This window comes from Hermetia illucens, chromosome 1 (assembly GCF_905115235.1).
Source record: "Hermetia illucens chromosome 1, iHerIll2.2.curated.20191125, whole genome shotgun sequence".
NCBI classification, from domain to species: domain Eukaryota; kingdom Metazoa; phylum Arthropoda; class Insecta; order Diptera; family Stratiomyidae; genus Hermetia; species Hermetia illucens.
The window spans coordinates 68,286,128-68,303,405 of record NC_051849.1 but is presented as its reverse complement, the minus strand read 5'-3'; the positions used below and the strand labels follow the sequence as shown (position 1 = coordinate 68,303,405).

General features: G+C 40.8%; 1 protein-coding gene across 1 annotated transcript in view; it reads right to left on the bottom strand.

Annotated features, from left to right (window-relative positions):
* LOC119650420 overlaps positions 1 to 17,278 on the bottom strand; it is a 212,094-nt gene that overhangs the window by 193,975 nt on the left and 841 nt on the right. The gene's annotated exons all lie outside the window — the stretch shown is intronic.

Sequence of the window (17,278 nt, the reverse complement as noted above, 5' to 3'; positions counted from 1 at the left end):
TAAAGCTTCCCATATAATATTTAAAAACTACGAATAATTGGCTTAAAAAGATGAGTGGGAAAACTGATTTACGTATTTTTACAAATCTTATGGCGATAGTGATGTGTGTTCGGTAGTGGCGTTCTGTATTTATCAATTGAAGACAATCGCGATGGAATAATAGTTTTCCTACTTCCGTCACAAGTCAGATGTACAGTTGATATGTCCCCAAGACCCAAAACAACTCCCCCTCCCCTCTTCCAAACTACTCGGTGACTTCATCCGATCTCCGCCTGCCGTATCCGATCTCCGCCTGCCTTAGTAAGGAACCCCAACAATTCTTCATAGGTTTTTTCCCTCGAAAGCGTGTAAGAGTTCGCAATTTTTCTTGTTAAGAATCCAAGCCTCCGAGGAATACATGTCTTATATAGAAAGAGCTTCGACCCAATGGTGAGACGCTTCGAGCGGAACAGTTTTCATAAGCTGAAATAGGCTCTGTCGGCTGCCAACAACCGCGTGCCGATTTCATCGTCGATTGTGATTTTTAACTCAGATAGCAGAAATTATCAACAGTCTCGAAGTTATTTGTCCAATGCGATTTGATTTTTTCGCTTCTTTGTTCTTTAGTGCTGACGGTGCCACCATGTTCGTCTTCTTGCCTTCTTGCAGAATAATATCTCGCACTCTAGGGTTGTTCTTCCCGTAATGTCAACAGCGTCAGCACAGGCCAGTAGTTGGGCGGACTTGAAAAGTAAGGCGCAGGTGATGCGAGCACAGGTCCTTTTTTCCAGGGGCAGGTTAAAGAGGATGCATGTTTTAGATCGTTGTTGATGTTAAATGGTCTCTAGAGTGCTCCTGCTGCTTTTATCTGGCCTCGCACAATGGTCAGAGTCAGCCTAGTAAGCCTTATCAATTTTGTCGGGATATGAAATTCTCTTATGGCCGGGTATAGTTGATGATTCTAGGATGGACTTAAGGGGGATTCTCTACTGCGTTTCGGAAACCCATCCTAAAAGCAGGAGTATTATCCGGAACGGCAACTACACTGGCGCTGCCCTTCTACTAACGAAAGGCTATCATTTTGGGGAACGAGAACTTCTTCCGCTGCGGCGGAAAACGGCAAATAATAGGCGGATTTTGGTCATCTCCGTCTACATTAGATGCAGCTCCCACATCTTAAATTAAAGTCTAAATACTTCATTTTCGGTGGCGACTTCAACTTGAAGCCCACCTTCTTGGGCGGTATGGCAGTCAACAAAAATGGGGAAACCCTACTCCTTGACTACTTCCTACTATCTGAGCAAACAAGATAAAGCCTTCAGGTGATCTCCTGTAAAACCCTGCCAGTTATTTCCGACCACTATGCAGTGGAATTCAAACTCTCTCCGACCTCTATACTGCAGAAGCGAGTTATGACAACTGTCAGATTTTTCGCCCAGAGGAACTGGGATAAATTCAAATCAGATTTAGCACCAAGACTGAACTTGAGGAAACTCATAACCACCCGTAATTTGACGAATAAAGAAATTGACAAAGCAATCGTTTTGGAGACAGACGTCATTAATACGGCTACACGCAGCAACACGAAGCTTATTAAATTCGACAAGTTCCAGTACAGCTCACTTCCCACGAATGTTCCATAAGCACGGAAATAGAGTTAATGCTGAATATAAAGCATTGCTCTCCCGGATCAACTTTCTCAGTAGGTTAATCCAGCATATGGTGGCGAATTTCCATAACAAAAAGTTGACCCGCAAATTAGCAGATATAAAGCCCGGGCCAAATATGTTCCAACCCGTAAATAAGCTAATCAGAAAGCATAAATCCCGCAGCTTCGTTCTTAATAAGAACAGGAAACCTATCTGCAATGACGCTGGAAAAGCAACAGTCCTTGCGGAATCTTTTGAGCGTATTTCCTCCACGGAAATACCCAACCCTCACTGTGACTGTTCAATCAACAGTCAAAGAATTCACCTCGAGAAATCGTACAAGCTCACCACTTTTTCCTCAAAGAATCTGTCAACCAAACCCACAAATTCGCGAAATTTTCTGAGTCTACCACAATTCGCCTCCCTGGTAGAAAGCCTAAACGCCATAAAAAACCTCCCAGCGGTCTCAATCCAGTTCCTATTAGCAGTCTACAATAACTGTGCAAATAACGGCTATTTCCCATCCACCTGGAAAATAGCCAAAATTGTTGCCATTAGGAAAAAGGGTGTCTCTAGCGAACCAAAGAATTCTAGGCATATTTCTTTACTATCTAACTTGGACAAACTATTTGAGAGAGCACAGACAATCGAGTTGGTCCAGTATTGTGATCTCAATAACATAATTCTTAACCATTAGTTTGGATTCCTATTCAAACGCTCTAGCCAGCACGCTCTAAGCTACTTCCAAAATACCATGAGTATCCGACTAAACGCCAATAACAAACCTACAGTAGCCATACACAACATTTTCACGGCTGACGTTCTGCCCCCTGAAATCGACACCGACCTGATTCAAGTTGCCGATGACACAGTAGTTTATTCTTTAGATCTCCGGCTCAACAAGGCAGTTAAGGTAATTGAGAAGTACCTCGTACTTCTCTGCAAATACTACCAGATGTCGGGAATACAAATAAATATGGCAAAGATCCAAGTCTGCATCTTTCGGAGAAAATTTAGCTACCCTAATTCTACATCCATTCCCAAGAATACTAGCCGCTTAAAGCTCAAAGTCGAAAATACCACAGTGAACAGGTCAGAATAAATCAAATAGTTGGAAGTCCAACTCAATGAATTCCTAAAATTCAATCATCCCCTTAAGCTTGCTATTAGTAAGGCATGCGGTGCATTGAGTAGTATCTACTTTCGGCTTCGTAAGATGGTAACCATTAAAAAGTGTATGGCCTTCGAACACCAGAAATTGAAACAGTGCACTGCACCATCTTACAATTGGAAGACTACAAAGTGCGGCCCGAACGCTGAAGTGTATCGGCGAACAAGCGTCAGATCACTTAGAGAATTCGTTCTCATTTTGATGCAAATATTTTTCGAAAGAACAGGAAACCATTCAAATCCTAACATTAGAAGACTGCATCAGCAAGGGCATCTCTTTGGGCTCTACCAAATAGTGAATTCCATCCTTCTATTCCAAATTCTCTTTCCCTCTTTGAAACTCTTTACCTGATAGAAGCGCATTGAACCTACTCGCGCTATTAGTGCATAGTTTTTTCTACAATAAGTAAATATGTTTTTTGAAAAAAAAATGTTAAGATTGAGGTAATAAACATACGAAAATAAAGTAAATTATAGAGAAGATCGAGTTAGCCAAAAAAATGTAATAGCCACCCATTTGAAACAAGTTAAGATATTTTTTTTAATCTAATCATAGATTTAAGATAAATTAAGTCTCTGTAAGACACTATAAGAAAATAAAAACCTAAACCTAAAAATCCGCGCACGGTTGTTGGCAGCCAACAGAACCTATTTCAGCTTATAACAAGTCGGGAAACCGGGAGCTAGACGCTTCAGGTATGAAAGGTTTTGTGTATTTCTTTTATAAAGAGATTTGGGTATGCATTTGTCCCATTAGCATGTAGCACGTAAAATATGCATATATTATGTGAAAATAGCCACTTTCAAGTGATATTGACATTCATAGTCTTGAATTTGCAGAGGTGCGCAGATTTGACCTAGTATAACTTTGTTAGTAATATTGCGATTTTCACCAAATTTGGCAAGATCATGATCTATACTATAGCCTACATTGCTGCAAAATTTTGTGATTCTAGGGTGAACTCAAGAGGGGTTTTCCTGTCAATAACTAACAATTATAGTAATATACTATTATTAACTTTATTTGAACAGGTATCGATATGGAGGGTATTTCGGAGCCTAGGCACCATATAGTGGCAGCCCTCTAATTTTTTCTAGACTTTTCGGTTGGGTAGTTCCTGAGAATGGGTTCGTTGAAAAAATGACCACTTTCAACCCCCCGCACTCCCCACCTTTTCAGCAAAAGTCAAAACTAACACCGGCTTCGAAAAGTACTAACCGAGACCTTTAATTTGATACCCCACATGACTATATTTGATGAAAAAAAATTTACACCCCCCTTTTGCATGTATGGGGACCCCCCTTAAATTCGTCGTAAGAGGATATAACTCACTATATGCGTGAGCGTTCACAGTTCCCACCTTCTTACCAAATTTGGTGTCAATCGCTAGAACCGTCTCCGAGAAAAATGCGTGTGACGGACAGACAGACAGACAGACAGACAGACAGACGGACAGACAGACAGACAGTAAACCGATTTTAATAAGGTTTTGTTTTTCAAACAAAACCTTAAAAACGGTTCTGTTCGAAACGTCTCACCATAGGATCAAAGCTCTCACTGTACAAGACAATGATCTTGCCAGTCCTCATGTATTCCTCGGAAACTTGGGTTCATAGCAAGAAAAATTGCGAACTCTTGGCCGCGTTCGAGAGAAGAATCCTCCGAAGAATTTTTGGCCCCCTCCATGAGGATGGACGACAAAATCTATGAGCGAGGTTGTGGATAAAATCCGGCTCAATAGGTTACGGTGGGCGGGTCACTTAATCCGTGTGGATGAGGATGATCCAGCCCGGAAAGTCTATAAGGGTAATATCTATGGTAGAAAAAGAAGACGAGACAGACCCTGCCTAAGATGAAGCGATGGCGTAGGTCAGGACACCAGACAGCTTTTAGGGATATCGAATTTGTGAACCTCGGCGCAAAACCGGGATATCTGGAGTTCCTTATTAAGGCAGTCCTAGACCAGATACCGGTTGTTGCGCCGTTGATGATGATGATGAGACCTAAAAAAACGCACCTAATGCCTAAGCAAAGCGCAAAAAGTCATATCACTTTGCAAAATTCAAACAATCCGAACATCTTCTTTGACAAGTAGTAGATGTCATAACTTTCAACAGACCTTTGCAAAAAGAGAGGATAAAGATGTACCTACTTATAAATTAAAACTGAACCTAATCATGAAACGGATTACCTTCCGAAGGCTTGAACGTGGAAATTTCAATTTCAAATTTCTATCCAGACTACCACTAGAGCGCCTTAAACGCCTTAAACTTAGAGCCTATCCAGAAGGAGTGGGAAAGCCCATTAAGAATGAACATTCCAACATTCCCTTTTCTAGGGAAAACTTCCTGGCAATTTATCTATTATTGACCCCAATACAATTCAATCCACAGAATTTACGAGGCCATTTTCGAGGAAAAATAGACCGTCTATAATTCTAGCTTTCTCATCCCGCCCATAGCATGTCTACTACATATATATTTGTCTATATTCTCTGTACGGTTTTTAGACTTATCGAGTGCGGACTTCAAATATCATAAAATGTGCACAGCCCGGATATAGTTCCCCCGCTATACACGCTAGTCTTCACTACTCTATAAAACTGGCGGCAATTCTTCTTCCCATAATAATAATCAACCCGCCTACCCTCAGTGAAAGGGCGAAAGCTACCCAACGTCTGGAATGTTGGGAGCTTGAGGGAGTGAAGCAACTCCTAAAAAACTCATTATTAATGGCAACTACTATTAGACACAAGCTTTCAGGATGTAGCTTTCAATTAAGTCAAGTAGGTTTTGCGTACACTTTGATAGACTCAAGTGCAAAACGAGTACTTGTTTGCCTTTTTCCTGCCTTCTTAATTATATCCTTGGCGTAGAATTTGAATAGGTAAACTGCAGTTTTCAGTTGAATGCATGGAGTGCTGACATGGTAGCATAGGAACTAAAAAAAACACTTGAAATTCTGTCCTGATTCCAAATTCGTTAGGGAAAGATATTTTCCTTGGAGAAGAAGCAAGGGTTCTTTCATCGACAGTATATCGAAATATATGTACATACATGTATGAATTGGGTGACAGGAAGACCGTGTAATAACTCGCATTAAACCAAGCTCACACTTTAAATTAGATAATTCCAATCATAAATTTAAATAAACTTAAAGCTTCTGGAATCCAACCACCTTACCCTTTACCAAGAATTACAATCCAAGGTCGTGCGAGTCTTATTTATGCTCAACATATTCAAGAGCAAATCTGAGTATGTTGTTACTGATAGGCTGGAGTAATGGTGGTCGAATTAATCAGCAATTTGATAAGAAGTGGTAAATGATTGGCCAATTTTGTACGAATTGCATGGGTTGCCCGGAAACTAGAAACAATTTTTAACTCTGACCAGCATTCACACGTAGTTAGCTAAATTGTCGGTTCAGTGGTTTTGCGATAAGGCAATTGGTGGTAATCAAGCTAAATCCAAAATATGGGAGTGTGGGAAGTGGTAAATTGTAAATGTTCACCCTATTTGGCGGGGGTAAAACTTTGATCTCAAAATCACATTAGGGGTGCAGGGAATTTAATTCGAAAAATGCATTGCATTATCTTGGACCGAAACAACTGATTGCACTAAATGGAACTTTTTTGTTCCGTAATGCGCACATAAAACAGTATTTTCTCATGGCGAGATCAAGTGGTGAATACCCAACATGCTAAGCATTCAAAAAAATATATAACAAGTGGTCATAAATCTTGAAGAAATCATATTAAAACCGATATGGCTCGCGTTCGATCCCGCTGGATTCGCATCCGAAACTAATTGAATTTCCCTCTTGCTCTAATTATCCCATTTGTAAATGGGGTCTGATTCAAAGCAAAACGTCACCAGCACTGGAAGACATCATCATTTACTTTCAGCCTTATCGAAATGAGACCAAAACAATCGAGTTAATTGATTAAACGACTCTTCGCAGTTGACATAGACTTTGTGGACGTTGTTGGTATTTCCATCGTCTTCGTCGATGTTGCTGCAGCCCATCAGTATAGGACGCCCTGTGTTCACTTTATCCCCATACGAGCTCCATATGATAGACATCGTCTTATACAAGCCTTTTCTTGGCTGCATGCACCCAGGCCGAAGTCAGCCTTATACCATCCACCATGCCTGCCTCCCATTCAGTGAAACGCCGGCCGGAGATTGGAATTGCTTCACTTACTGCGGCAAATTGTTTATCTGGCTTCAAAGTTATTTATTGCAAAATCATAAGACCAATTAACACTTGAGTGTTAGCTGCCAGAATAATTTGCAAAGAGCAGGCTCACTGAGCAAAATAACAACGGCAATAATAACAACAGCGGCAACAGGAATAGCTCCGGATGTTGATGAACCATCTGAGTTGGAAAAGAAAAGTAATGGAAAACAGACGACAGGCTTGGTAGTAAAATATGAAGGTCTCATTTAATTGGCGAGATTGATATGCGCTTAGTTTCTGTAGTGCTCTCCTGCAAATGTTGAATAGACCACTTAATCTTAACCCATTTGACTTTGACTTTTGATGCTGCTTTACTCGATCGGACAGTTACTGATAAGTCGATCTTTAAGAAGAAAAATTAGCGATAATCAATGACGGCAGAGGATTTGAAGAGCGAAAACGCCAATAATACTGACAAACGAAGTTAATTTGATTGATTGAGACTGGAAATGCCACAACTCAAATATAGTTAAGAGCAAGGAGACAAAATGGCGGGTTTAGTTCGAAAGCGCCCTACCTGCAAATGCAGCTCTCCACCAAACAAAAAGCAATAAATTTCCAGAAATACACTACCTGGAAATCCAACCTCAAGGATTCATTCATCCTATTATCCTATCCTATCGCCTTCCAAAAAAACCGGAAAATCGATAAAGACACACGACAAGGACGTGGAAAGAGAAAAATTTAAAAGATCGGAACTACAAAATCGGAATTCATGGTAGATAAACGCTCAATTATCCGCTAAATTGATGGAAATCTGTCTCGTCAGCGATCCCAGAATGTGAACATTTGGGAAAATTTTGGAGAAGTGAACACTGTGAACCCCATCTTCGTCAGTCTCTGTTTCACTGGTAGGTACGTAGGTATTAGTGGCCCCTCCGAGGAGCCCAATTAGCGCTGTGGTGCGCCGTTTTGATGCCACAAACTCCTAAAACCGTAACTGCTGTTATGAGAGCAGAGTCCAGCCAACCCTCACGAAGGAAGGAAGTTTTCCCACCCTGAAGTTAGAAATCTCACTGAGGCCCCCAAAAAATGTTTTACCCAGTGTCCGCAGCCTAAATCTAGCTAGAGCTGGGCAATCGCAGAGGAAGTGCCTGAGGGTCTCTCCGCAAATTGTAGGATATGGCGAGCCTAGCGACATGGTCTCCTATGGACCAGCGCCCCGTGCAAACCGCCGTAATCTTGAATACATTTGCACGCGTCTGGCAAAGGAGCTCTCGTGATCGGGCTGTGTTATAAGCGGGCCAAATCCTCTTTGATTTAGCACAGGTGGTAACCCTTCGCCATCTAAGGCTGCTAAGTATTGCGAGTAGATTCCGCCCTTGATAGTCGCCAACTATACCAGCCGCAAAATTGCCAAGGGCAGAGCCCTGCCTGGCCAATCCATCAGCCCGCCCATTACGTGAGCGTGCCGCTCAGACTGTTCAGCGCATTTCGGCACTGCCCCAGCAGCCTGGAGAATGTCGTCGCTGAGTACAAGGCCTTAAGGGGGTCATCACGTTTGTCGGATCCGAGGAATAGATTTTATTTTACATCGGTTTTATCTAGATATAATGTAGAATATATTGTCGAAATGATTTTTTTGATATTCGGAGTCGTTTGAAAATTACAGTGCCAGCGCCGTAATAAAACGCGTATTTATCGGTCCGAACGACGTTCGAATGACTTCGCTAAAAGATAAGAATTGAAGCAAAGGCTTTAGATGTGTTTCTTGAAGAAACCTAAAATTTATGAACTAGTTATAGCAAATTAATGGTCAATTGAGATTTTATGGTTAAAAATCACATTCTACTTTTTAAATGCATTTCTCTCGAAACTGCATATTGAAAATCTGCTGCCACCATTACCTAAAATCTATACAACAAAATTCTACGATCTGCAAACTAGGATAATTGCGATTCATTCGGTAGTTTTTTTTATTCATTGAAAAAGCCTTGAAAAACCACCAAACTCACAAAAAAAAAGTTTAAGGCCCCAAAAATTTTAAATATTTTTTAATAATCTTAGTTTGCGGACTGTGCTAAGGTCCGCACATTAAAATGCAGTTTACTTTTTTCTTTAAGATGATGACAACGCCCTCTAGCGTGGCAGCAGAAAACACCTTTTTTTGGAGATGGATGTATAAGTTGCTCTGTATTTCAACAATGAACAACGGTATCGGGCTGCAAAAATTATGAAATTCTTCACAAAAAATTTCTAAAAAAGCGAAAACTGGGCGCTTCAGGTACGAAAAGTTTTGTGTATTCTTATATAAAGACATTTGAGTGTGCGTTTGTCCCATTAGTACGGAGCACGTGATATATGCATATATTATGTGAGAGTATCTCTTCGGGGTGATATTGACATCCATAGTCTTGAATTTTCAAACAAGCGACAACTTTGACCTATTATAACTTTGTTAGTAGCAGTGTGATTTCCACCAAATTTAGTATGCTCTATGCTATAGTCTACATCACTATGTGGTGCTAAAGTGAACTTAAGGGGGGTTTTGCAGTCAATTGCTAAAAATTATAGTAACATACTATTATTGACTTTATTTGAACAAATATAGGTATGGAAGGTATTTCAGAGCCCAGGCACCATATAATAGCAGCCTCCTGATTTTTTTCAGATTTTTCGAGTAGATAGTTTCTGAGAATGGGTCCGTTAAAGAAATAATCATTTCGACTCCCCGCACTGCCCACCTTTCCAACAAATGTCAAAACTAAGATCGGAAAGTACCAACTGAGACCTTCCATTTGATAACCCACACGGCTATATTTGACGAAAAAAAAATGTACACCCCTCTTTTGCATGTATGGGGGCATCCCCTTAAATTCGACGTAAAAGGATGTAACTCACTGTATGCGTGAGAACCTGAATTCAATCGCTACAATAGTTTCCGAGAAAAATGCATGTGACGGACAGACAGACAGACGATTTTAATAAGGTTTTCTTATACAAAACCTTAAAAAGGGGCTTCACACAGGATGACCCCCTTAGAATGGCTATGTTACGCCTGGGGCTCGGATCAACCATCATTAGACTTCCACGTGGAATACACTGGTGGCACCTGGCAGACCATACGACTCGTATACACTATGTGTATTCGAGAAAACCCCCGCACCGACTCGACAGACCATCTTTGATCCATCGATGAAGAATACTGTGTTATAACCTTGCAACACGCCGCCGATCTTCCACTCTGCCCTGGTTGGAAAGTCCACGGCAAAGTTTCTCGTAAAGTTCAGCTTGCGTGTGGCATATTCCATGGGGGGTGCCCAGATTTCCCGAGGTACTAAGTCTAGGAAGTTACTGGGGCCGTAGGACTACGATGTCCAACAGCCGGACTCACGTAGTCTCACGGCACTGCACGCTACAATGTATTGTTTCACTGAATCCCCGAATAAATTAAACAAGTCGAAAACCCCGAGCTAGATGGTTTAGGTATAAAAGGTTTGGTAGCTTTGTACTGATGAGAGGGGTAAGTTGCTCCCGAAATATATATCTACACTGAAAAATAAAAATTGTAGTTTGGAGTAAGCTACTGATCTATCCATTTTAGGCTAGACTACAAATAGAAGACAATATCTAACCTCTTAGAAAAGGTTTGATTTTTCCCTATGATGAGTGCATGGCAATTCCGCGTGCACAGGTTAAGACTTCAAATGCGCTTCATTTTTTAAGGAACGAGTTACGCAAATGATTTCATCTGGGGAGCACTGTAGTGATAACAGTCAAATTAATACGCTTCACACTCAAAGTTCAATATTATTAGCAAACGTGAAAAAGTTCACCTAAAACAGATACAACCAAGTCGGAATATCGGAAGCTGGACGTTTCGAATATAAGTCTTTTGTGTTCATCTTGTAGGAGAAACTTTCTATGCATGATATGCCACTTGTGCACAGTTAAAAATTATATCTCCAAACTTCTACTCCGCCGTTCGTAGGAGTTCACTTTATATTATGGTTGCGTCATACACGTCTTAGAGTGAAATCTGTCTAATATTATCGTTTATACTAATGCCATTTTATACTTGTGGAATGAAATTAAATAGGATTTTCATGTAAATTTCTAGAACATGATAATATACCGTTAATAGTGATAATAATAATAATTCCACACAACAAGCCTGACGTGCTGTTAGTTGACAAGACGGGTCACTCCGCGTAGATTATTGACGTTGCTATCCCCCATAATAGCAACATCGAACGGAAATACGTGGAGAAGAAGGTGAACTATGAGCCACAGGGTCGGGAAATCAAAGAAATTTGGCGTCTTGAGTGGGTGGTTGTAGTTCCCATAATATTGTCAACTACAGGTACTGTACTTAAATCCCTCACGGCTTTCCTTGATGTCCTGGGAATCTCACACATTCTGGTTCAAACCATACAAAAGTACACCATTCTGGATACGTGTTCGATGTTGTGGGGAGTTATCAACGGATTCTCCCTTTAGCCTACCACCGGCCACCACCACCAGAGCCCATTCATTTCTAAGGTTTTGTGTAAAACAAAACCTTATTAAAATCGATTATGTCTGTCTGTCACATGCACTTTTCTCCAAAACGGCTAAACCGATCCTAACGAAATTTGGTGGACAGATGGGAACTATGAAATCCCACGCATACAACGAGTGGCATAAATTTAGGTGGAGTTTAAAAGAGGGCTCCCCATGCATGCAAAGGGGGGACTCCAAAATTTTTTTGCACCGTATATAGTCGTGTGGGGTATCAAATGAAAGGTCTCGATTATTACTTTCCGAAATTGACATTAGTTTTGGCGTGAAGTGCAAAGCGCGTGAGTAAGGAGTCAAAATATACGCACTTAAAGTGAGACAGGACTCATTTTCGGAAACTACCCAACCTAAAAATCCGAAAAAAGTCAGGGTGGTGCGCTTATATGAAATCTAAGCCTCAAAATATGTCCCATTCCGGTATATGCCCAAATAAACTTACTAATAGTATATTATCAACTTTTAGAAATTGACTAAAAAACTGCCCTTACGTTCATCCTAGGTGTACTAAATTTTGCACCGAGATAGAGGACAGCCTCATGCATACACATGCCAAGGTTCATGATTAGTGTTCAACTATTAGTGTCAAAGTTAAAGCAGTTCAAACTTATCAATTTCGTCCGAATTAACAGCATCCTAACCCATACAAATAAGATGCTGACGTCATAATTAATGAGAATAATCGATATTCGAGTGAAGCATTAAAATTCCATTCAAGAAGAATCTAATTCTCCCCAGCCTTTTTTTATATTTGATGTAGGTTACATTCTTGGCATTTACTAATAATATTAAACTCGAAGTGTGAAGCGCATGAAGTTAACTATTATATACAGGGGTTTCCATCAAATGGTTTACTTAAATCGCTTTCTAAAAAGTAACTACCCCTATGTGATACAGAGCTGTCGTGCACTCGTCGCTCCTCACATATTTTCCTTTTTCTTCAGCCTTTGTCCCGTTCACAGGCGGAGTCGGCTCGTCGTGACCGGTTTCGTCATTTTATTTTATCAAATGCCTGATCAGGATGTAATCGCGAGGCCTTAAAATCTCCATCCAGCGTATCAAGCCACCGTTGTTTCGGACGGCTTTTTGGTTGCTTACCATTAACTTCAATGTTCAGACAATATTGGTAAATGAATTCTCGTAAGCGTGAATTACGTGACCACACCATCGCAACACCTCTCTCGTAGTTTTTCCACCATCGGTGCAAACCCATATCGATCACGGATATTTTCATTTCAGACGTGATCAAAACGTGTCATGCCACCAGTGCAATGCAACATCTTCGTCCCCATTACCGAAAGACGCCGTTCATTGTCTTTTATAGTCGGCCAACACTCAGAACTATAGAGAGCGGCAGACGGACGGCATTGGAGTAAATTTTAGATTTGGGACGTGCGCTGATACATCGATCACAAAGAACACCAGTTGTGGAATGCCAGGTTGCGTTAATGCGTGAAGCAATTTAAATCGCTGAGTTCTGGCAATGGCAGTAACCTGTCCTTCGAGATATTTATATCGCTCACTTGCCCAGAACTGAGCGATTTAAATATCTCGGGTCAATGCTATCAGCCAATGAAGAACGTTATGCTCCTCACATAAGGAAACACAAAACCTTTTATACCTGAAGCGTCAAGCTTCCGGTTTCCCGACTTGTTTATGATAGGTATGGTCGTCCGAGCCTAAATGCTTGCACTCAGTTCTAGTTTTATGTAAAATCCAGCATCTGCCGAAATTGTGACAATTTGCAAGTTATAGTGAAAATTTTGTATTTCTCGTGAATTCATTTCACTCTAAGACGTGCATGACGTCTCCATCAAATAAAGTGGAATCATATGAACGGCGGGGCGCATGGGAACTTTTTGATATTCCTTTTTTGCCTGTTTTGTTATTTCTATATCAGTATCAATTACTCGAGACAGACGTATAAATATGTGAATAAAGTTTTCGGGTAGTGTCCGGTATTTCCACTTTTTTATAATAAATTTCTAAAAACAACTCTTTATTTACTGTACGCAAGGTAATAAAGTAACCGTCGAGGAATGTACAGCATTTGAAATCAGTATACATCCAGTTAAAAAATAGAACAAATCGGGAAACCGAAAGCTGAGCGCTTCAGGTATGAAAGGTTTTGTGTATTTCTTTTATAAAAACATTTGAGACATTTGCTCCGTTAGTACCTAGCGCGTAATATATGCATATATTATGTGAGAATATCCACTTTCGCGTAATACAGACATTCAAAGTCTTGAGTTTGCACAGAAGTGACAAATTTGACCTATTATAACTTTGTTAGTAATAGTGCGATTTCCACCAAACTTGGTAAGATCATGTTCTACATTATAGCATACATCACTGCAAAATTTCATGTTGCTAGGACGGATTTAAGGGCGATTTCCAGCCAATTACAAAAAATTATAGTAATATACTGTTATTAACTTTATTTGAAGAGATATCGGTATGGAAGGTATTTCGGAACCCAGGCACTATATAGTGGCAGCGTCCTGATTTTTTAAATTTTTCAGTTTGGTAGTTTCTGAGAACGGCCCCCTTAAAGAAATTATTACTTCCAACCCCCCGCACTCCCCACCTTTCCAACAAATGGCAAAACTAAGAAAGGCTCCGTAAAGTACTAACCGAGACCTTTAATTTGATACCCCACATAATTATATTTGATGAAAAAAATTTACACACACCCTTTTGCATGTACCTCAAGATGTAGAATTATGTAACTCACTGCATACGTGAGTTCCCACCTTTCCACTAAATATCGTCTGAATCACTACAACCGTCTCCGAGAAAAATACGTATATCAGACAGACGGATCCGGAAGGCCAAATCCGAAAGAATAGAAGGATAGTCTGCAGAAGCGATGGATGAACAAACATTCATGGAAGAGTAGTTAGACCTGCCTAGAAAAGCAAGCACCTCCACAGATAGAGCTCTCCATGCCATAGAAAGCATCTCACGCGTCCATGCTTAGCAGATGGTAGGATCGATCAAGGGTAAAAGGAGCATACCTGTAGGGAAGCCCGCAAGAACCTCAAGTTCGCCATCGAGCAGAGTAAAAGACAATGTTTCAAGGCGCTGTGTTCGGAAGCGGACATAAATCCGTGGGGTAGCACCCATAAAATCGTAACCGTATACTCTTATTGAAAATAATCCAAGGGTTATTTCCCCAACAAGAAGGGTGGTACTGACACCTTCCAGCGCCCCCTGAACGCCGACTCCACCAGTCATCAGGGACGAGTTGCTGGAGATCTGCAGTCGAATAGGCGACACCAAAACCCCGGGTCTGGACGGCATAACGAATAAGGCCCTCCACCTTGCTGTCAAGTGTAGACCGAAGCGTGTATTTCCGAGGATATCTTTCCTACACCCTGGAGCCGACAGAAGCTGGAGCTGCTGCCCAACGCTGGCAAACCTCCCGGAGCACCGTCTTCCTATGGACCTACATGTCTTCTAGACATTATGGGGAAAATGTTGGAGCGGGTAATTTATAATAGATTACTTCTGGTCGTCGAGAGCTAATTAAGCCTTTCAGATCGGTAGTATGGTTTCGTAAAGCCAGGTCAACCATTCATCCCTTCAAAATGGTTACTGGCTTGGCCGAAAATGCAATTTACCAGCAAATATTGCGTGACCCTAGATGTGAAGAATGCCCTCAGCTCGGCTAATTGGAACCTTCGAAAGTCTCTAACGACGATTGTTGTTCCCACGTACCTGGCTACTACAACGAATAGCGGACGCTCTAGTCTAATACCGGTGATAGACCCAAGGAGTACCTCTCCGCGGGTATCCCACAGGGATCTGTACTGGACCCACTACTATATAGCATCATTTATAATGATGTACTTAACCTTCTAGTTTCGGAGGGGGCCACGGTGGTGGCAGTCAGTATTGTTAAGGCTTGGGTAGAGAGTACTGGACTGGCACTCGCGGAGGAAAAGACGAAAGCGATCCTCATCACTAAGCACCGCAAGAGAAATTATGCATGCATTAGAATCGGAAATCATATTATCACTTCCAATCTGGTCATAAAATAGTTGGGAGTGATGACAGACGGAAAACCCAATTTTAAGCAGCATATAGAGCATACTTGCGAAAAAGCATCCACTAAGAGTATGGTTCTGGCAAGGATGATGCCGAATGTAGGAGAACCGCGGCCTACTTGCAGGCTGCTTATAGTCAGGGTGGTGAATTCTATCTTGCTGTATGCAATCCCAGTTTGGCAAAAAGCGCTGCATGTTTTAGGCAATGCACATAAACTGAGTGTGGTCTACAGAAGAACTGCCTTAAGGGTGTGTTGTGGCTTCAGGGCCGTCTCAGATGATGCAACGTTTGTTATCTCGGGAATGATACCGATTGACATCCTGGCAACCGAGATGATGAACATATATAACACCAGGCCCATCCCTTCTCTATCGCGTGGTTTTAGTTGGTAAAAATCTCACACTCTGGGGTGCCCAGACTAGTCTTTTGAAGATTTCCTTTTCCTTAAAAAAAGACAGACAGACAATAAACCGATTTCAATAAGGTTTTATTAAATTAATTAAAATTAATTAATTAAAATTTAATAAGGTGTTCTTTTATACAAAACCTTAAAAACGACCATTCTAAGAAAAGTGCAACCCACCGAAACAATAAATATTCCAAAAATAAATAAGTGACGCTTGATTTTTTAAAATTCGCCCTAGGGTTACATTTGGCCCGCTAAAACTAAACTCTGCCCCAAACTTCCCATTATTATCACCTCCGGCATGATTTTTAGACCAATTTTTTCCAAAAAGCAGTTAGATAACATTATTAATCAATTCTAAGTAGAAATTGATATGGCATATATTTTGCGGTTTAAATTGTGAGATTTATCTGTTGGATGCCCCCTTCCCTTCATCAAAACAAACTGTTCCTTCAAATATCTTAACTAAATTCCATTTCATATCTCAATGGTATTGCACCATATAAAGAAAAATATATTAGGGGAACCCCCTTCAACGTAAAATTACACCAAATTGCATTGCAGTATATGTAACCGTTTGTCGGCAAATTACACGGACCAAGCAGACAAACAGGTAAACAATAAGCCATTTTTTTGTCTACTTTTCCCAACAAAAATGAAATCTGGTCTTTCAGATGTAAATGGAAGCATCCTTAATCAACTTGATCTAAAATTTCCTCCTCAGGAACACTCCATACTTTCGTGATTTCCAGTTGCAGAATATCCGGTCAGATAAATTCAATTATTTCCAGCCGGTAAAGCATTCGCTTCGATTTAGTTGTAAATTTACCAGCATGACCGGTTATTATTTTTTTCGACCACAAATGTAACAAGTGTTCAAGTAAAACACCTTCGGATCCATTAGGTGAAAACTCTGCAGCATATAAACGCACAAGTTTGAATTAAATTAAAGAACAGAAAATGTGGGCAGCTGGTCCTTGAACCCCAGGAAGCATCAGAGGCAGCCTAAGTTCAAGCGCAACACAATTCCAGTGCTGAAAAGGAAACCTAATTGTAGACTCGGAGCTGACTCGACGACGCGACGTCGGGCACCTTCTAAGCTGAGGAAGGACGTACAAATCCTTTCTAGGCGATGAGCGTGGAATGGTCGCTTTCATATAAACCCCGAAACTTTTAGAAGATAAAATTTACTTCCAGGAAAAACGCTCCAACCTACATGCAAACAACCAGAACATCAAAACAGATCCAAGAGGGTTAATTACCAGCATCCAATATGGTATCCTTCCC